The sequence below is a fragment of the Pan paniscus genome, chromosome 6 (assembly GCF_029289425.2).
Source record: "Pan paniscus chromosome 6, NHGRI_mPanPan1-v2.0_pri, whole genome shotgun sequence".
Classification (NCBI taxonomy): Eukaryota; Metazoa; Chordata; class Mammalia; order Primates; family Hominidae; genus Pan; species Pan paniscus.
Window position 1 is genome coordinate 75521253 of NC_073255.2, and position 24685 is coordinate 75545937.

A 24685-nucleotide genomic window follows, 5' to 3' on the forward strand; every position below is an offset into this window, starting at 1 on the left:
GAATGGAATCACCCTGAGTGGAATGGAATGGAATGGAATGGAATGGAGTGGAATTGAAGCAACGCGAATGGAATGGAATTGAATGGAATCAACCCAAATGGAATGGAATGGAATGGAATGGAATGGAATGGAATGGAATGAAATGGAATGGAATGGAATAAACCCGAATGGAATGGAATGGAAGAGAATGGAATTGTTTGGAATGTAATAAACCAGAATGGAATGGAATGGAATGAAATGGAACGTAGTGGAATTAACCAGAAAGGAATGGAAGGGAATGGAATGGAAGGGAATGGAATGGAATGGAATATAATCAACCCGAATGGAATGGAATGGAAAGGAATGGAACGGAATCAACCCGAATGGAATGGAATGGAATGGAATGGAATGGAAAGGAATGGAAAGGAATGGAATGGAATGGAATCAAACCGAATGGAATGGAATCGTATGGAATTGTATCAACCCATATGGAATGGAATGGAATGGAATGGAATGGAATGGAATGGAATGGAATAAACCCGAATGGAATGGAATGGAATAGGATGGAATGGATTGGAATGGTATCAACCGGAATGGAATGGAATGGAATGAAATAGAATGGAATGGAATGGAATGGAATAGAATCAACCCGAATGGAATGAAGTGGAATGGAAAGGAATGGAATGGAAAGGAATCAAGGCGAACGCGATGGAATGGAGTTGAATGGAAGGGAATGGAATGGAATGGAATGGAATGGAATGGAATAAAGGCAAATGCAATGGAATGGAATGGAATGGAATGGAATCAACCCTAATGGAATGGAATGGAATCGAATGGAATGGAATGGAATGGCACGGAATGCAATCAACACGAATGGTATGGAATGGAATGGAATTGAATGGAATGGAATGGAATCAACGCAAATTGAAAGGAATGGAATGGAATGGAATGGAATGGAATGGAATAAACCCGAATGCAAGGGAATGGAATAGAATGGAATGGATTGGAATGGAATCTACCTGAAAGGAATGGAATGGAACGGAATGGAAAGGAATGGAATGGAATGGAATGGAATGGAATGGAATGAATCCGAATGGAATGGAATGCATTGGAATGGAATGGAATGGAATCAACACAAATGGACTGGAATGTAATGGAATGGAATAGAATCAACCCGAATGGAATGGAATGGAATGGCATGGAATCAACCCGAATGAAATGGAATGGAATGGATTGGAATGGAATGGAATGGAAAGGAATGGGTTGGAATCAACACGAGTGGAATGGAATGGAATGGAATGGAATGGAATGGAATGGAATGGAATCAACCCAAAAGGAATGGAATGGAATGAAATGGAATGGAATGGAATGGAATGGAATCAACCCGAATGGAATGGAATGGAATGGAATGGATTGGAATGGAATCAACCTGAGTGGAATGGAATGGAATGGAATGGAATGGAGTGGAATTGAATCAACCCGAATGGAATGGAATGGATTGGAATCAACCCAAATGGCATGGAATGGAATGACACGGAACGGAATTGAATTAACTGGAAAGGAATGGAATGGAGTGGAATGGAATGGAATGGAATCAACCCAAATGGAATGGAATGGAATGGAATGGAATGGAATCAACCAGAATGGAATGGAATGGAATGCAATGGAATAAACCCGAATGGAATGGAATGGAATAGAATGGAATGGATTGGAATGGAATCAATCAGAATGGAATGGAATTGAATGAAATGGAACGGAATGGAATTAACCGGAATGGAATGGAATGGAATGGAATGGAATGGAGTGGAAATGAATGGAATGGAATCAACCCGAATGGATTGGATTTCAATGAAATGGAATGGAATGGAATTAACCAGAATGGAATGGAATGGTATGGAACTGAATCAAACCAAATAGAATGGAATGGAATGGAATGGAATTGAATGGAATGGAATGGAATGGAATTGTATAAACACGAATGGAATGGAATGGAATGGAATCAACCGGGATGGAAAGGAAAGGAATGGAATGAAATGGAATGGGATGGAATGGAATGGAATGGAATGGAATCAACCCGAATGGAATGGAATGGAATGGAATCAACCCAAATGGCATGGAATGGAATGAAATGGAACGGAACTGAATTAACTGGAAAGGAATGGAATGGAATGGAATGGAATGGAATAAACCCGAACGGAATGTAATGGAATGGAATGGAATGGAATGGAATGGAATGGAATGGAATGAAATGGAATGGAATGGAATGGAATAAACCCGAATGGAATGGAATGGAAGAGAATGGAATTGATTGGAATGGAATAAACCAGAATGGAATGGAATGGAATGAAATGGAACGGAGTGGAATTAACCGGAATGGAATGGAAGGGAATGGAATGGAAGGGAATGGAATGGAATGGAATATAATCAACCCGAATGGAATGGAATGGAATGGAATGGAATCAACCCGAATGGAATGGAATGGAATGGAATGGAATGGAATGGAACGGAATGGAATGAATTGGAATGGAATGGAATGGAATAAACCCGAATGGAATGGAATGGAAGAGAATGGAATTGATTGGAATGGAATAAACCAGAATGGAATGGAATGGAATGGAATGGAACGGAGTGGAATTAACCGGAATGGAATGGAAGGGAATGGAATGGAAGGGAATGGAATGGAATGGAATATAATCAACCCGAATGGAATGGAATGGAATGGAATGGAATGGAATCAACCCGAATGGAATGGAATGGAATGGAATGGAAAGGAATGGAAAGGAAAGGAATGGAATGGAATTGAATGGAAAGGAATGGAAAGGAAAGGAATGGAATGGAATCAAACCGAATGGAATGGAATCGTATGGAATTGAATCAACCCATATGGAATGGAATGGAATGGAAAGGAATGGAATGGAGTGGAATGGAATGGAATGGAATAAACCCGAATGGAATGGAATGGAATAGGATGGAATGGATTGGAATGGAATCAACCGGAATGGAATGGAATGGAATGAAATGGAATGGAATGGAATGGAATTAACCGGAAAGGAATGGAATGGAATGGAATGGAATGGAATAGAATCAACCCGAATGGAATGAAATGGAATGGAATGGAATGGAATGGAATGGAATCAATGCGAATGCAATAGAATGGAATGGAATGGAATGGAATCAACCCTAATGGAATGGAATGGAATGGAATGGAATGGAATGGCACGGAATGCAATCAACACGAATGCTATGGAATGGAATGGAATTGAATGGAATGTAATCAATCGGAATGGAATGGAATGGAATGGAATTGAATGGAATGGAATGGAATCAACGCAAATTGAATGGAATGGAATGGAATGGAATGAAATGGAATAAACCCGAATGCAAGGGAATGGAATAGAATGGAATGGATTGGAATGGAACCTACCCAAAAGGAATGGAATGGAAGGGAATGGAAAGGAATGGAATGGAATGGAATGGAATGAAATGGAATGGAATGGAATGGAATCAACACAAATGGACTGGAATGTAATGGAATGGAATAGAATCAACCCGAATGGAAGGGAATAGAATGGAATGGCATGGAATCAACCCGAATGAATTGGAATGGAATGGATTGGAATGGAATGGAATGGAAAGGAATGGGTTGGAATCAACCCGAGTGAAATGGAATGGAACGGAATGGAATGGAATGGAATGGATTGGAATGGAACGGAATGGAATGGAATCAACCATAATCGAATGGAATGGAATGGAATGGAAAGGATTGGAATGGAATGGAATCAACCCAAATGGAATGGAATGGAATGAAATGGAATGGAATGGAATGGAATGGAATCAACCCGAATGGAATGGAACGGAATGGATTGGAATGGAGTGGAATTGAATCAACCCGAATGGAATGGAATGGATTGGAATCAACCCAAATGGCATGGAATGGAATGAAATGGAACGGAATTGAATTAACTGGAAAGGAATGGAATGGAATGGAATGGAATGGAACGGAATGGAATGGAATCAACCCTAATCGAATGGAATGGAATGGAATGGAAAGGATTGGAATGGAATGGAATCAACCCAAATGCAACGGAATGGAATGAAATGGAATGGAATGCAATGGAATGGAATGGAATCAACCCGAATGGAATGGAATGGAATGGATTGGAATGGAGTGAAATTGAATCAACCCGAATGGAATGGAATGGATTGGAATCAACCCAAATGGCATGGAATGGAATGAAATGGAACGGAATTGAATTAACTGGAAAGGAATGGAATGGATTGGAATGGAATGGAATGGAACGGAATCAACCCTAATGGAATGGAATGGAATCGAATGGAATGGAATGGAATGGCACGGAATGCAATCAACACGAATGGTATGGAATGGAATGGAATTGAATGGAATGGAATGGAATCAACGCAAATGGAATGGAATGGAATTGAATGGAATGGAATGGAATCAACGCAAATGGAAAGGAATGGAATGGAACGGAATGGAATGGAATGGAATGGAATGGAATGAATCCGAATGGAATGGAATGCAGTAGAATGGAATGGAATGGAATCAACACAAATGGACTGGAATGTAATGGAATGGAATAGAATCAACCCGAATGGAATGGAATAGAATGGAATGGCATGGAATCAACACGAATGAAATGGAAAGGAATGGATTGGAATGGAATGGAATGGAAAGGAATGGGTTGGAATCAACCCGAGTGAAATGGAATGGAATGGAATGGAATGGATTGGAATGGAATGGAATGGAATGGAATCAACCCTAATCGAATGGAATGGAATGGAATGGAATGGATTGGAATGGAATGGAATCAACCCAAATGGAATGGAATGGAATGAAATGGAATGGAATGGAATGGAATCACCCCGAAGGGAATGGAATGGAACGGATTGGAATGGAATCAACCTGAGTGGAATGGAATGGAATGGAATGGAATGGAGTGGAATTGAATCAACCCGAATGGAATGGAATGGATTGGAATCAACCCGAATGGCATGGAATGGAATGAAATGGAACGGAATTGAATTAACTGGAAAGGAATGGAATGGAATGGAATGGAATGGAATCAACCCTAATGGGATGGAATGGAATCGAATGGAATGGAATGGAATAGCACGGAATGCAATCAACACGAATGGTATGGAATGGAATGGAATTGAATGGAATGGAATGGAATCAACGCAAATTGAATGGAATGGAATGGAATGGAATGGAATGGAATAAACCCGAATGCAAGGGAATGGAATAGAATGGAATGGATTGGAATGGAATCTACCTGAAAGGAATGGAATGGAACGGAATGGAAAGGAATGGAATGGAATGGAATGGAATGGAATGGAATGAATCCGAATGGAATGGAATGCAATGGAATGGAATGGAATGGAATCAACACAAATGGACTGGAATGTAATGGAATGGAATAGAATCAACCCGAATGGAATGGAATGGAATGGCATGGAATCAACCCGAATGAAATGGAATGGAATGGATTGGAATGGAATGGAATGGAAAGGAATGGGTTGGAATCAACCCGAGTGGAATGGAATCGAATGGAATGGAATGGAATGGAATGGATTGGAATGGAATGGAATGGAATGGAATCAACACTAATGGAATGGAATGGAATGGAATGGAATGGAATGGAATGGATTCAACCCAAAAGGAATGGAATGGAATGAAATGGAATGGAATGGAATGGAATGGAATGGAATGGATTGGAATGGAGTCAACCTGAGTGGAATGGAATGGAATGGAATGGAATGGAGTGGAATTGAATCAACCCGAATGGAATGGAATGGATTGGAATCAACCCAAATGGCATGGAATGGAATGAAACGGAACGGAATTGAATTAACTGGAAAGGAATGGAATGGAATGGAATGGAATGGAATGGAATGGAACGGAATCAACCCAAATGGAATGGAACGGAATGGAATCGAATGGAATGGAAACAACCAGAATGGAATGGAATGGAATGGAATGGAATAAACCCGAATGGAATGGAATGGAATAGAATGGAATGGATTGGAATGGAATCAATCAGAATGGAATGGAATTGAATGAAATGGAACGGAATGGAATTAACCGGAATGGAATGGAATGGAATGGAATGGAATGGAGTGGAAATGAATGGAATGGAATCAATCCGAATGGAATGGATTTCAATGAAATGGAATGGAATGGAATCATCCCGAATGGAATGGAATGGTATGGAACTGAATCAAACCAAATGGAATGGAATGGAATGGAATGGAATTGAATGGAATGGAATGGAATGGAAAGTTATAAACACGAATGGAATGGAATGGAATAGAACGGAATGGATTGGAATGGAATCAACCGGGATGGAAAGGAAAGGAATGGAATGAAATGGAATGGGATGGAAAGGAATGAAATGGAATGGAATGGAATGGAATGGAATGGAATGGAATGGAATCAACCCGAATGGAATGGAATGGAATGGAATGGATTGGAATGGAATCAACCTGAGTGGAATGGAATGGAATGGAATGGAATGGAGAGGAATTGAATCAACCCGAATGGAATGGAATGGAATGGAATCAACCCAAATGGCATGGAATGGAATGAAATGGAACGGAATTGAATTAACTGGAAAGGAATGGAATGGAATGGAGTGGAATGGAATGGAATCAACCCGAATGGAATGGAATGGAATGGAATGGAAAGGAATCAAATGGAATGGAATGGAATGGAATAAACCCGAATGGAATGGAATGGAAGAGAATGGAATTGATTTGTATGGAATAAACCAGAATGGAATGGAATGGAATGAAATGGAGCGGAGTGGAATTAACCGGAATGGAATGGAAGGGAATGGAATGGAAGGGAATGGAATGGAATGGAATATAATCAACCGGAATGGAATGGAATGGAATGGAATGGAATGGAATGGAATCAACCCGAATGGAATGGAATGGAATGGAATGGAATGGAATGGAATGGAAAGGAATGGAATGGAAAGGAATGGAATGGAATCAAACCGAATGGAATGGAATCGTATGGAATTGAATCAACCCATATGGAATGGAATGGAATGGAATGGAATGGAATGGAATGGAATGGAATGGAATGGAATAAACCCGAATGGAATGGAATGGAATAGGATGGAATGGATTGGAATGTAATCAACCGGAATGGAATGGAATGGAATGAAATGGAATGGAATGGAATGGAATTAACCGGATTGGAATGGAATGGAATGCAATGGAATGGAATAGAATCAACCCGAATGGAATGAAATGGAATGGAATGGAATGGAATGGAATGGAATCAAGGCGAATGCAATGGAATGGAATGGAATGGAATGGAATCAACCCTAATGGAATTGAATGGAATGGAATGGAATGGAATGGCACGGAATGCAATCAACACGAATGGTATGGAATGGAATGGAATGGAATGGAATGTAATCAATCGGAATGGAATGGAATGGAATTGAATGGAATGGAATGGAATCAACGCAAATTGAATGGAATGGAATGGAATGGAATGGAATGGAATGAAATGGAATAAACCCGAATGCAAGGGAATGGAATAGAATGGAATGGATTGGAATGGAATCTACCCGAAAGGAATGGAATGGAACGGAATGGAAAGGAATGGAATGGAATGGAATGGAATGAAATGGAATGGAATGGAATGGAATCAACACAAATGGACTGGAATGTAATGGAATGGAATAGAATCAACCCGAATGGAATGGAATAGAATGGAATGGCATGGAATCAACCCGAATGAAATGGAATGGAATGGATTGGAATGGAATGGAATGGAAAGGAATGGGTTGGAATCAACCCTAGTGAAATGGAATGGAATGGAATGGAGTGGATTGGAATGGATTGGAATGGAACGGAATGGAATGGAATCAACCCTAATCGAATGGAATGGAATGGAATGGAATGGATTGGAATGGAATGGAATCAACCCAAATGGAATGGAATGGAATGAAATGGAATGGAATGGAATGGAATGGAATGGAATGGAATGGAATGGAATGGAATCAACCCGAATGGAATGGAATGGAACGGATTGGAATGGAATCAACCTGAGTGGAATGGAATGGAATGGAATGGAATGGAGTGGAATTGAATCAACCCGAATGGAATGGAATGGAATGGAATCAACCCAAATGGCATGGAATGGAATGAAATGGAATGGAATTGAATTAACTGGAAAGGAATGGAATGGAATGGAATGGAATGGAATGGAATGGAATCAACCCGAATGGAATGGAATGGAATGGAATAGAATGGAATGGAATGGAATGGAATGAAATGGAATGGAATGGAATGGAATAAACCCGAATGGAATGGAATGGAAGAGAATGGAATTGATTGGAATGGAATAAACCAGAATGGAATGGAATGGAATGAAATGGAACGGAGTGTAATTAACCGGAATGGAATGGAAGGGAATGGAATGGAAGGGAATGGAATGGAATGGAATATAATCAACCCGAATGGAATGGAATGGAATGGAATGGAATGGAATCAACCCGAATGGAATGGAATGGAATGGAATGGAATGGAAAGGAATGGAATGGAAAGGAATGGAATGGAATCAAACCGAATGGAATGGAATCGTATGGAATTGAATCAACCCATATGGAATGGAATGGAATGGAATGGAATGGAATGGAATGGAATGGAATGGAATAAACCCGAATGGAATGGAATGGAATAGGATGGAATGGATTGGAATGGAATCAACCGGAATGGAATGGAATGGAATGAAATGGAATAGAATGGAATGGAATTAACCGGAATGGAATGGAATGGAATGGAATGGAATGGAATAGAATCAACACGAAAGGAATGAAATGGAATGGAATGGAATGGAATGGAATGGAATGGAATGGAATGAAATCAAAGCGAATGCAATGGAATGGAGTTGAATGGAAGGGAATGGAATGGAATGGAATGGAATGGAATGGAATGGAATGGAATCAAGGCGAATGCAATGGAATGGAATGTAATGGAATGGAATCAACCCTAATGGAATGGAATGGAATGGAATGGAATGGCACGGAATGCAATCAACACGAATGCTATGGAATGGAATGGAATTGAATGGAATGTAATCAATCGGAAAGGAATGGAATGGAATGGAATTGAATGGAATGTAATGGAATGGAATTGAATGGAATGGAATGGAATCAACGCAAATTGAATGGAATGGAATGGAATGGAATGAAATGGAATAAACCCGAATGCAAGTGAATGGAATAGAATGGAATGGATTGGAATGGAATCTACCCGAAAGGGATGGAATGGAAGGGAATGGAAAGGAATGGAATGGAATGGAATGGAATAAAATGGAATGGAATGGAATGAAATCAACACAAATGGACTGGAATGAAATGGAATGGAATAGAATCTACCCGAATGGAATGGAATAGAATGGAATGGCATGCAATCAAACCGAATGAAATGGAATGGAATGGATTGGAATGGAATGGAATGGATAGGAATGGGTTGGAATCAACCCGAGTGAAATGGAAAGGAATGGAATGGAATGGAATGGAATGGATTGGAATGGAATGGAATGGAATGGAATGGAATCAACCCTAATCGAATGGAATGGAATGGAATGGAATGGATTGGAATGGAATGGAATCAACCCTAATGGAATGGAATGGAATGGGATGGAATGGAATGGCACGGAATGCAATCAACACGAATGGTATGGAATGGAATGGAATTGAATGGAATGTAATCAATCGGAATGGAATGGAATGGAATGGAATTGAATGGAATGGAATGGAATCAACGCAAATTGAATGGAATGGAATGGAATGGAATGGAATGGAATGAAATGGAATAAACCCGAATGCAAGGGAATGGAATAGAATGGAATGGATTGGAATGGAATCTACCCGAAAGGAATGGAATGGAACGGAATGGAAAGGAATGGAATGGAATGGAATGGAATGGAATGAAATGGAATGGAATGGAATGGAATCAACACAAATGGACTGGAATGTAATGGAATGGAATAGAATCAACCCGAATGGAATGGAATAGAATGGAATGGCATGGAATCAACCCGAATGAAATGGAATGGAATGGATTGGAATGGAATGGAATGGAAAGGAATGGGTTGGAATCAACCCTAGTGAAATGGAATGGAATGGAATGGAGTGGATTGGAATGGATTGGAATGGAACGGAATGGAATGGAATCAACCCTAATCGAATGGAATGGAATGGAATGGAATGGATTGGAACGGAATGGAATCAACCCAAATGGAATGGAATGGAATGAAATGGAATGGAATGGAATGGAATGGAATGGAATGGAATGGAATGGAATCAACCCGAATGGAATGGAATGGAAAGGAATGGATTGGAATGGAATCAACCTGAGTGGAATGGAATGGAATGGAATGGAATGGAGTGGAATTGAATCAACCCGAATGGAATGGAATGGAATGGAATCAACCCAAATGGCATGGAATGGAATGAAATGGAACGGAATTGAATTAACTGGAAAGGAATGGAATGGAATGGAATGGAATGGAATGGAATCAACCCGAATGGAATGGAATGGAATGGAATGGAAAGGAATCAAATGGAATGGAATGGAATGGAATAAACCCGAATGGAATGGAATGGAAGAGAATGGAATTGATTTGAATGGAATAAACCAGAATGGAATGGAATGGAATGAAATGGAGCGGTGTGGAATTAACCGGAATGGAATGGAAGGGAATGGAATGGAAGGGAATGGAATGGAATGGAATGGAATCAACCCGAATGGAATGGAATGGAATGGAATGGAATGGAAAGGAATGGAATGGAAAGGAATGGAATGGAATCAAACCGAGTGGAATGGAATCGTATGGAATTGAATCAACCCATATGGAATGGAATGGAATGGAATGGAATGGAATAAACCCGAATGGAATGGAATGGAATAGGATGGAATGGATTGGAATGTAATCAACCGGAATGGAATGGAATGGAATGAAATGGAATGGAATGGAATGGAATTAACCGGAATGGAATGGAATGGAATGCAATGGAATGGAATAGAATCAACCCGAATGGAATGAAATGGAATGGAATGGAATGGAATGGAATGGAATCAAGGCGAATGCAATGGAATGGAATGGAATGGAATGGAATCAACCCTAATGGAATGGAATGGAATGGAATGGAATGGAATGGCACGGAATGCAATCAACACGAATGGTATGGAATGGAATGGAATTGAATGGAATGTAATCAATCGGAATGGAATGGAATGAAATGGAATTCAATGGAATGGAATGGAATCAACGCAAATTGAATGGAATGGAATGGAATGGAATGGAATGGAATGAAATGGAATAAACCCGAATGCAAGGGAATGGAATAGAATGGAATGGATTGGAATGGAATCTACGCGAAAGGAATGGAATGGAACGGAATGGAAAGGAATGGAATGGAATGGAATGGAATGAAATGGAATGGAATGGAATGGAATCAACACAAATGGACTGGAATGTAATGGAATGGAATAGAATCAACCCGAATGGAATGGAATAGAATGGAATGGCATGGAATCAACCCGAATGAAATGGAATGGAATGGATTGGAATGGAATGGAATGGAAAGGAATGGGTTGGAATCAACCCTAGTGAAATGGAATGGAATGGAATGGAGTGGATTGGAATGGATTGGAATGGAACGGAATGGAATGGAATCAACCCTAATCGAATGGAATGGAATGGAATGGAATGGATTGGAATGGAATGGAATCAACCCAAATGGAATGGAATGGAATGAAATGGAATGGAATGGAATGGAATGGAATGGAATGGAATGGAATGGAATGGAATGGAATCAACCCGAATGGAATGGAATGGAACGGATTGGAATGGAATCAACCTGAGTGGAATGGAATGGAATGGAATGGAGTGGAATTGAATCAACCCGAATGGAATGGAATGGAATGGAATCAACCCAAATGGCATGGAATGGAATGAAATGGAACGGAATTGAATTAACTGGAAAGGAATGGAATGGAATGGAATGGAATGGAATGGAATGGAATCAACCCGAATGGAATGGAATGGAATGGAATGGAATGGAATGGAATGGAATGGAATGAAATGGAATGGAATGGAATGGAATAAACCCGAATGGAATGGAATGGAAGAGAATGGAATTGATTGGAATGGAATAAACCAGAATGGAATGGAATGGAATGAAATGGAACGGAGTGTAATTAACCGGAATGGAATGGAAGGGAATGGAATGGAAGGGAATGGAATGGAATGGAATATAATCAACCCGAATGGAATGGAATGGAATGGAATGGAATGGAATCAACCCGAATGGAATGGAATGGAATGGAATGGAATGGAAAGGAATGGAATGGAAAGGAATGGAATGGAATCAAACCGAATGGAATGGAATCGTATGGAATTGAATCAACCCATATGGAATGGAATGGAATGGAATGGAATGGAATGGAATGGAATGGAATGGAATGGAATGGAATGGAATGGAATAAACCCGAATGGAATGGAATGGAATAGGATGGAATGGATTGGAATGGAATCAACCGGAATGGAATGGAATGGAATGAAATGGAATAGAATGGAATGGAATTAACCGGAATGGAATGGAATGGAATGGAATGGAATGGAATGGAATAGAATCAACCCGAATGGAATGAAATGGAATGGAATGGAATGGAATGGAATGGAATGGAATGGAATCAAAGCGAATGCAATGGAATGGAGTTGAATGGAAGGGAATGGAATGGAATGGAATGGAATGGAATGGAATGGAATCAAGGCGAATGCAATGGAATGGAATGGAATGGAATGGAATCAACCCTAATGGAATGGAATGGAATGGAATGGAATGAAATGGAATGGCACGGAATGCAATCAACACGAATGCTATGGAATGGAATGGAATTGAATGGAATGTAATCAATCGGAATGGAATGGAATGCAATGGAATTGAATGGAATGTAATGGAATGGAATTGAATGGAATGGAATGGAATCAACGCAAATTGAATGGAATGGAATGGAATGGAATGAAATGGAATAAACCCGAATGCAAGTGAATGGAATAGAATGGAATGGATTGGAATGGAATCTTCCCGAAAGGAATGGAATGGAAGGGAATGGAAAGGAATGGAATGGAATGGAATGGAATAAAATGGAATGGAATGGAATGAAATCAACACAAATGGACTGGAATGAAATGGAATGGAATAGAATCTACCCGAATGGAATGGAATAGAATGGAATGGCATGCAATCAACCCGAATGAAATGGAATGGAATGGATTGGAATGGAATGGAATGGATAGGAATGGGTTGGAATCAACCCGAGTGAAATGGAATGGAATGGAATGGAATGGAATGGAATGGATTGGAATGGAATGGAATGGAATGGAATCAACACTAATCGAATGGAATGGAATGGAATGGAATGGATTGGAATGGAATGGAATCAACCCTAATGGAATGGAATGGAATGGAATGGAATGGAATGGCACGGAATGCAATCAACACGAATGGTATGGAATGGAATGGAATTGAATGGAATGTAATCAATCGGAATGGAATGGAATGGAATGGAATTGAATGGAATGGAATGGAATCAACGCAAATTGAATGGAATGGAATGGAATGGAATGGAATGGAATGAAATGGAATAAACCCGAATGCAAGGGAATGGAATAGAATGGAATGGATTGGAATGGAATCTACCCGAAAGGAATGGAATGGAACGGAATGGAAAGGAATGGAATGGAATGGAATGGAATGAAATGGAATGGAATGGAATGGAATCAACACAAATGGACTGGAATGTAATGGAATGGAATAGAATCAACCCGAATGGAATGGAATAGAATGGAATGGCATGGAATCAACCCGAATGAAATGGAATGGAATGGATTGGAATGGAATGGAATGGAAAGGAATGGGTTGGAATCAACCCTAGTGAAATGGAATGGAATGGAGTGGATTGGAATGGATTGGAATGGAACGGAATGGAATGGAATCAACCCTAATCGAATGGAATGGAATGGAATGGAATGGATTGGAATGGAATGGAATCAACCCAAATGGAATGGAATGGAATGAAATGGAATGGAATGGAATGGAATGGAATGGAATGGAATGGAATCAACCCGAATGGAATGGAATGGAATGGAATGGATTGGAATGGAATCAACCTGAGTGGAATGGAATGGAAAGGAATGGAATGGAGTGGAATTGAATCAACCCGAATGGAATGGAATGGAATGGAATCAACCCAAATGGCATGGAATGGAATGAAATGGAACGGAATTGAATTAACTGGAAAGGAATGGAATGGAATGGAATGGAATGGAATGGAATCAACCCGAATGGAATGGAATGGAATGGAATGGAAAGGAATCAAATGGAATGGAATGGAATGGAATAAACCCGAATGGAATGGAATGGAAGAGAATGGAATTGATTTGAATGGAATAAACCAGAATGGAATGGAATGGAATGAAATGGAGCGGAGTGGAATTAACCGGAATGGAATGGAAGGGAATGGAATGGAAGGGAATGGAATGGAATGGAATATAATCAACCGGAATGGAATGGAATGGAATGGAATGGAATGGAATCAACCCGAATGGAATGGAATGGAATGGAATGGAATGGAAAGGAATGGAATGGAAAGGAATGGAATGGAATCAAACCGAATGGAATGGAATCGTATGGAATTGAATCAACCCATATGGAATGGAATGGAATGGAATGGAATGGAATGGAATGGAATGGAATGGAATAAACCCGAATGGAATGGAATGGAATAGGATGGAATGGATTGGAATGTAATCAACCGGAATGGAATGGAATGGAATGAAATGGAATGGAATGGAATGGAATTAACCGGAATGGAATGGAATGGAATGCAATGGAATGGAATAGAATCAACCCGAATGGAATGAAATGGAATGGAATGGAATGGAATGGAATGGAATCAAGGCGAATGCAATGGAATGGAATGGAATGGAATGGAATCAACCCTAATGGAATGGAATGGAATGGAATGGAATGGAATGGCACGGAATGCAATCAACACGAATGGTATGGAATGGAATGGAATTGAATGGAATGTAATCAATCGGAATGGAATGGAATGGAATGGAATTGAATGGAATGGAATGGAATCAACGCAAATTGAATGGAATGGAATGGAATGGAATGGAATGGAATGAAATGGAATAAACCCGAATGCAAGGGAATGGAATAGAATGGAATGGATTGGAATGGAATCTACCCGAAAGGAATGGAATGGAACGGAATGGAAAGGAATGGAATGGAACGGAATGGAATGAAATGGAATGGAATGGAATGGAATGAAATGGAATGGAATGGAATGAAATGGAATGGAATGGAATGGAATCAACACAAATGGACTGGAATGTAATGGAATGGAATAGAATCAACCCGAATGGAATGGAATAGAATGGAATGGCATGGAATCAACCCGAATGAAATGGAATGGAATGGATTGGAATGGAATGGAATGGAAAGGAATGGGTTGGAATCAACCCTAGTGAAATGGAATGGAATGGAATGGAGTGGATTGGAATGGATTGGAATGGAACGGAATGGAATGGAATCAACCCTAATCGAATGGAATGGAATGGAATGGAATGGATTGGAATGGAATGGAATCAACCCAAATGGAATGGAATGGAATGAAATGGAATGGAATGGAATGGAATGGAATGGAATGGAATGGAATGGAATGGAATGGAATCAACCCGAATGGAATGGAATGGAACGGATTGGAATGGAATCAACCTGAGTGGAATGGAATGGAATGGAATGGAATGGAGTGGAATTGAATCAACCCGAATGGAATGGAATGGAATGGAATCAACCCAAATGGCATGGAATGGAATGAAATGGAACGGAATTGAATTAACTGGAAAGGAATGGAATGGAATGGAATGGAATGGAATGGAATCAACCCGAATGGAATGGAATGGAATGGAATGGAATGGAATGGAATGGAATGGAATGGAATGAAATGGAATGGAATGGAATGGAATAAACCCGAGTGGAATGGAATGGAAGAGAATGGAATTGATTGGAATGGAATAAACCAGAATGGAATGGAATGGAATGAAATGGAACGGAGTGTAATTAACCGGAATGGAATGGAAGGGAATGGAATGGAAGGGAATGGAATGGAATGGAATATAATCAACCCGAATGGAATGGAATGGAATGGAATGGAATGGAATCAACCCGAATGGAATGGAATGGAATGGAATGGAATGGAATGGAAAGGAATGGAATGGAAAGGAATGGAATGGAATCAAACCGAATGGAATGGAATCGTATGGAATTGAATCAACCCATATGGAATGGAATGGAATGGAATGGAATGGAATGGAATGGAATGGAATGGAATGGAATGGAATGGAATAAACCCGAATGGAATGGAATGGAATAGGATGGAATGGATTGGAATGGAATCAACCGGAATGCAATGGAATGGAATGAAATGGAATAGAATGGAATGGAATTAACCGGAATGGAATGGAATGGAATGGAATGGAATGGAATAGAATCAACCCGATTGGAATGAAATGGAATGGAATGGAATGGAATGGAATGGAATGGAATGGAATCAAAGCGAATGCAATGGAATGGAGTTGAATGGAAGGGAATGGAATGGAATGGAATGGAATGGAATGGAATGGAATCAAGGCGAATGCAATGGAATGGAATGGAATGGAATGGAATCAACCCTAATGGAATGGAATGGAATGGAATGGAATGGAATGGCACGGAATGCAATCAACACGAATGCTATGGAATGGAATGGAATTGAATGGAATGTAATCAATCGGAATGGAATGGAATGCAATGGAATTGAATGGAATGTAATGGAATGGAATTGAATGGAATGGAATGGAATCAACGCAAATTGAATGGAATGGAATGGAATGGAATGAAATGGAATAAACCCGAATGCAAGTGAATGGAATAGAATGGAATGGATTGGAATGGAATCTACCCGAAAGGAATGGAATGGAAGGGAATGGAAAGGAATGGAATGGAATGGAATGGAATAAAATGGAATGGAATGGAATGAAATCAACACAAATGGACTGGAATGAAATGGAATGGAATAGAATCTACCCGATTGGAATGGAATAGAATGGAATGGCATGCAATCAACCCGAATGAAATGGAATGGAATGGATTGGAATGGAATGGAATGGATAGGAATGGGTTGGAATCAACCCGAGTGAAATGGAATGGAATGGAATGGAATGGAATGGAATGGATTGGAATGGAATGGAATGGAATGGAATCAACCCTAATCGAATGGAATGGAATGGAATGGAATGGATTGGAATGGAATGGAATCAACCCTAATGGAATGGAATGGAATGGAATGGAATGGAATGGCGCGGAATGCAATCAACACGAATGGTATGGAATGGAATGGAATTGAATGGAATGTAATCAATCGGAATGGAATGGAATGGAATGGAATTGAATGGAATGGAATGGAATCAACGCAAATTGAATGGAATGGAATGGAATGGAATGGAATGGAATGAAATGGAATAAACCCGAATGCAAGGGAATGGAATAGAATGGAATGGATTGGAATGGAATCTACCCGAAAGGAATGGAATGGAACGGAATGGAAAGGAATGGAATGGAATGGAATGGAATGAAATGGAATGGAATGGAATGGAATCAACACAAATGGACTGGAATGTAATGGAATGGAATAGAATCAACCCGAATGGAATGGAATAGAATGGAATGGCATGGAATCAACCCGAATAAAATGGAATGGAATGGATTGGAATGGAATGGAATGGAAAGGAATGGGTTGGAATCAACCCTAGTGAAATGGAATGGAATGGAATGGAGTGGATTGGAATGGATTGGAATGGAATGGAATGGAATGGAATCAACCCTAATCGAATGGAATGGAATGGAATGGAATGGATTGGAATGGAATGGAATCAACCCAAATGGAATGGAATGGAATGAAATGGAATGGAATGGAATGGAATGGAATGGAATGGAATGGAATCAACCCGAATGGAATGGAATGGAATGGATTGGAATGGAATCAACTTGAGTGGAATGGAATGGAATGGAATGGAATGGAGTGGAATTGAATCAACCCGAATGGAATGGAATGGAATGGAATCAACCCAAATGGCATGGAATGGAATGAAATGGAACGGAATTGAATTAACTGGAAAGGAATGGAATGGAATGGAATGGAATGGAATGGAATGGAATGGAATCAACCCGAATGGAATGGAATGGAATGGAATGGAATGAAATGGAATGGAATGGAATGGAATAAACCCGAATGGAATGGAATGGAAGAGAATGTAATTGATTGGAATGGAATAAACCAGAATGGAATGGAATGGAATGAAATGGAACGGAGTGTAATTAACCGGAATGGAATGGAAGGGAATGGAATGGAAGGGAATGGAATGGAATGGAATATAATCAACCCGAATGGAATGGAATGGAATGGAATGGAATGGAATCAACCCGAATGGAATGGAATGGAATGGAATGGAATGGAAAGGAATGGAATGGAAAGGAATGGAATGGAATCAAACCGAATGGAATGGAATCGTATGGAATTGAATCAACCCATATGGAATGGAATGGAATGGAATGGAATGGAATGGAATGGAATGGAATGGAATGGAATAAACCCGAATGGAATGGAATGGAATAGGATGGAATGGATGGGAATGGAATCAACCGGAATGGAATGGAATGGAATGAAATGGAATAGAATGGAATGGAATTAACCGGAATGGAATGGAATGGAATGGAATGGAATGGAATAGAATCAACCCGAATGGAATGAAATGGAATGGAATGGAATGGAATGGAATGGAATCAAAGTGAATGCTTTGGAATGGAGTTGAATGGAAGGGAATGGAATGGAATGGAATGGAATGGAATGGAAAGGAATGGAATCAAGGCGAATGCAATGGAATGGAATGGAATGGAATGGAATCAACCCTAATGGAATGGAATGGAATGGAATGGAATGGAATGGAATGGCACGGAATGCAATCAACACGAATGCTATGGAATGGAATGGAATTGAATGGAATGTAATCAATCGGAATGGAATGGAATGGAATGGAATTGAATGGAATGTAATGGAATGGAATTGAATGGAATGGAATGGAATCAACGCAAATTGAATGGAATGGAATGGAATGGAATGAAATGGAATAAACCCGAATGCAAGGGAATGGAATAGAATGGAATGGATTGGAATGGAATCTACCCGAAAGGAATGGAATGGAAGGGAATGGAAAGGAATGGAATGGAATGGAATGGAATAAAATGGAATGGAATGGAATGAAATCAACACAAATGGACTGGAATGAAATGGAATGGAATAGAATCTACCCGAATGGAATGGAATAGAATGGAATGGCATGGAATCAACCCGAATGAAATGGAATGGAATGGATTGGAATGGAATGGAATGGATAGGAATGGGTTGGAATCAACCCGAGTGAAATGGAATGGAATGGAATGGAATGGAATGGAATGGATTGGAATGGAATGGAATGGAATGGAATCAACCCTAATCGAATGGAATGGAATGGAATGGAATGGATTGGAATGGAATGGAATCAACCCAAATGGAATGGAATGGAATGAAATGGAATGGAATGGAATGGAATGGAATGGAATCAACCCGAATGGAATGGAATGGAATGGATTGGAATGGAATCAACCTGAGTGGAATGGAATGGAATGGAATGGAATGGAGTGGAATTGAATCAACCCGAATGGAATGGAATGGATTGGAATCAACCCAAATGGCATGGAATGGAATGAAATGGAACGGAATTGAATTAACTGGAAAGGAATGGAATGGAATGGAATGGAATGGAATGGAATGGAATGGAATGGAATGGAATCAACGCAAATGGAATGGAATGGAATGGAATGGAATGGAATCAACCAGAATGGAATGGAATGGAATGGAATAAACCCGAATGGAATGGAATGGAATAGAATTGAATGGATTGGAATGGAATCAATCAGAATGGAATGGAATTGAATGAAATGGAACGGAATGGAATTAACCGGAATGGAATGGAATGGAATGGAATGGAATGGAGTGGAAATGAATGGAATGGAATCAACCCGAATGGAATGGATTTCAATGAAATGGAATGGAATGGAATCATCCCGAATGGAATGGAATGGTATGGAACTAAATCAAACCAAATGGAATGGAATGGAATGGAATGGAATTGAATGGAATGGAATGGAATGGAAAGTTATAAACACGAATGGAATGGAATGGAATAGAATGGAATGGATTGGAATGGAATCAACCGGGATGGAAAGGAAAGGAATGGAATGAAATGGAATGGGATGGAAAGGAATGAAATGGAATGGAATGGAATGGAATGGAATGGAATGGAATGGAATCAACCCGAATGGAATGGAATGGAATGGAATGGATTGGAATGGAATCAACCTGAGTGGAATGGAATGGAATGGAATGGAATGGAGTGGAATTGAATCAACCCGAATGGAATGGAATGGAATGGAATCAACCCAAATGGCATGGAATGGAATGAAATGGAACGGAATTGAATTAACTGGAAAGGAATGGAATGGAATGGAATGGAATGGATTGGAATCAACCCGAATGGAATGGAATGGAATGGAATGGAATGGATAGGAATCAAATGGAATGGAATGGAATGGAGTAAACCCGAATGGAATGGAATGGAAGAGAATGGAATTGATTGGAATGGAATAAACCAGAATGGAATGGAATGGAATGAAATGGAGCGGAGTGGAATTAACCGGAATGGAATGGAAGGGAATGGAATGGAAGGGAATGGAATGGAATGGAATATAATCAACCGGAATGGAATGGAATGGAATGGAATCAACCCGAATGGAATGGAATGGAATGGAATGGAATGGAAAGGAATGGAATGGAAAGGAATGGAATGGAATCAAACCGAATGGAATGGAATCGTATGGAATTGAATCAACCCATATGGAATGGAATGGAATGGAATGGAATGGAATGGAATGGAATGGAATGGAATAAACCCGAATGGAATGGAATGGAATAGGATGGAATGGATTGGAATGTAATCAACCGGAATGGAATGGAATGGAATGAAATGGAATGGAATGGAATGGAATTAACCGGAATGGAATGGAATGGAATGCAATGGAATGGAATAGAATCAACCCGAATGGAATGAAATGGAATGGAATGGAATGGAATGGAATGGAATCAAGGCGAATGCAATGGAATGGAATGGAATGGAATGGAATCAACCCTAATGGAATGGAATGGAATGGAATGGAATGGAATGGCACCGAATGCAATCAACACGAATGGTATGGAATGGAATGGAATTGAATGGAATGTAATCAATCGGAATGGAATGGAATGGAATGGAATTGAATGGAATGGAATGGAATCAACGCAAATTGAATGAAATGGAATGGAATGGAATGGAATGGAATGAAATGGAATAAACCCGAATGCAAGGGAATGGAATAGAATAGAATGGATTGGAATGGAATCTACCCGAAAGGAATGGAATGGAACGGAATGGAAAGGAATGGAATGGAATGGAATGGAATGAAATGGAATGGAATGGAATGGAATGGAATGAAATGGAATGGAATGGAATGGAATCAACACAAATGGACTGGAATGTAATGGAATGGAATAGAATCAACCCGAATGGAATGGAATAGAATGGAATGGCATGGAATCAACCCGAATGAAATGGAATGGAATGGATTGGAATGGAATGGAATGGAAAGGAATGGGTTGGAATCAACCCTAGTGAAATGGAATGGAATGGAATGGAGTGGATTGGAAAGGATTGGAATGGAACGGAATGGAATGGAATCAACCCTAATCGAATGGAATGGAATGGAATGGAATGGATTGGAATGGAATGGAATCAACCCAAATGGAATGGAATGGAATGAAATGGAATGGAATGGAATGGAATGGAATGAAATGGCATGGAATGGAATGGAATGGAATGGAATGGAATGGATTGGAATCAACCCGAATGGAATGGAATGGAATGGATTGGAATGGAATCAACCTGAGTGGAATGGAATGGAATGGAATGGAATGGAGTGGAATTGAATCAACCCGAATGGAATGGAATGGAATGGAATCAACCCAAATGGCATGGAATGGAATGAAATGGAACGGAATTGAATTAACTGGAAAGGAATGGAATGGAATGGAATGGAATGGAATGGAATGGAATCAACCCGAATGGAATGGAATGGAATGGAATGGAATGGAATGGAATGGAATGGAATGGAATGAAATGGAATGGAATGGAATGGAATAAACCCGAATGGAATGGAATGGAAGAGAATGGAATTGATTGGAATGGAATAAACCAGAATGGAATGGAATGGAATGAAATGGAATAAACCCGAATGCAGGGGAATGGAATAGAATGGAATGGATTGGAATGGAATCTACCCGAAAGGAATGGAATGGAAGGGAATGGAAAGGAATGGAATGGAATGGAATGGAATAAAATGGAGTGGAATGGAATGAAATCAACACAAATGGACTGGAATGAAATGGAATGGAATAGAATTTACCCGAATGGAATGGAATAGAATGGAATGGCATGGAATCAACCCGAATGAAACGGAATGGAATGGATTGGAATGGAATGGAATGGATAGGAATGGGTTGGAATCAAACCGAGTGAAATGGAATGGAATGGAATGGAATGGAATGGAATGGATTGGAATGGAATGGAATGGAATGGAATCAACCCTAATCGAATGGAATGGAATGGAATGGAATGGATTGGAATGGAATGGAATGGAATGGATTGGAATGGAACGGAATCATCCCAAATGGAATGGAATTGAATGCATTGGAATGGAATGGAATGGTATGGAATAGAATCAACCAGAATGGAATGGAATGGAATGGAATCAACCAGAATGCAATGGAATGGAATGGAATGGAATGGAATGGAATGGAATGGAACAGTATGGAATGGAATGGAATGGAATCAACCCGAATGGAATGGAATGGAATGGAATGGAATGGAATGGAATGCAATGGAATGGAATGGAATGGAAAGGAATGGAATGCAATGGAATTAAATGGAATGGAATGGAATAAACCCGAATGGAATGGAATGGAATAGAATGGAATTGATTGGAATGGAATAAACCAGAGTGTAATGGAATGGAATGAAATGGAACGGAGTGGAATTAACCGGAATGGAATGGAAGGGAATGGAATGGAATGGAATGGAATGGAATGGAATGGAATGGAATATAATCAACCCGAATGGAATGGAATGGAATGGAATGGAATGGAATCAATCCGAATGGAATGGAATGGAATGGAAAGGAATGGAATGGAAAGGAATAGAATGGAATCAAACCGAATGGAATGGAATCGTATGGAATTGAATCAACCAATATGGAATGGAAAGGAATGGAATGGAATGGAATGGAATGGAATAAACCCGAATGGAATGGAATGGAATAGGATGGAATGGATTGGAATGGAATCAACCGGAATGGAATGGAATGGAATGAAATGGAATGGAATGGAATGGAATTAACCGGAATGGAATGGAATGGAATGGAATGGAATGGAATGGAATGGAATGGAATAGAATCAACCCGAATGGAATGAAATGGAATGGAATGGAATGGAATGGAATGGAATTGAATGGAATGGAATGGAATGGAATCAACGTGAATGCAATTGAATGGAATTGAATGGAAGGGAATGGAATGGAATGGAATGGAATCAAGGCGAATGCAATGGAATGGAATGGAATGGAATGGAGTCAACCGAAATGGATTGGAATGGAATGGAATGGAATGGAATGGAATGGAATGGAATGGAATAAACCGGAATGGAATGGAATGGAACGGAATGGAAAGGAATGCAATGGAATGGAATGGAATGGAATAAACCCGAATGGAATGCAATGGAATGGGATGGAATGGATTGGAATGGAATCAACCGGAATGGAATGGAATGGAATGAAATGGAATGGAATGGAATGGAATTAACCGGAATGGAATGGAATGGAATGGAATGGAATGGAATGGAATGGAATGGAATGGAATAGAATCAACCCGAATGGAATGAAATGGAATGGAATGGAATGGAATGGAATTTAATCAAGGGGAATGCAATGGAATGGAGTTGAATGGAAGGGAATGGAATGGAATGGAATGAATCCGAATGGAATGGAATGCAATGGAATGGAATGGAATGGAATCAACACAAATGGACTGGAATGTAATGGAATGGAAAAGAATCAACCCGAATGGAATGGAATGGAATGGAATGGCATGGAATCAACCCGAATGACATGGAATGGAATGGATTGGAATGGAATGGAATGGACAGGAATGGGTTGGAATCAACCCGAGTGGAATGGAATGGAATGGATGGAATGGATTGGAATGGAATGGAATGGAATGGAATCAACACTAATGGAATGGAATGGAATGGAATGGAATGGAATGGAATGGAATGGAATGGCATGGAATCAACCCAAAAGGAATGGAATGGAATGAAATGGAATGGAATGGAATGGAATGGAATGGAATCAACCCGAATGGAATGG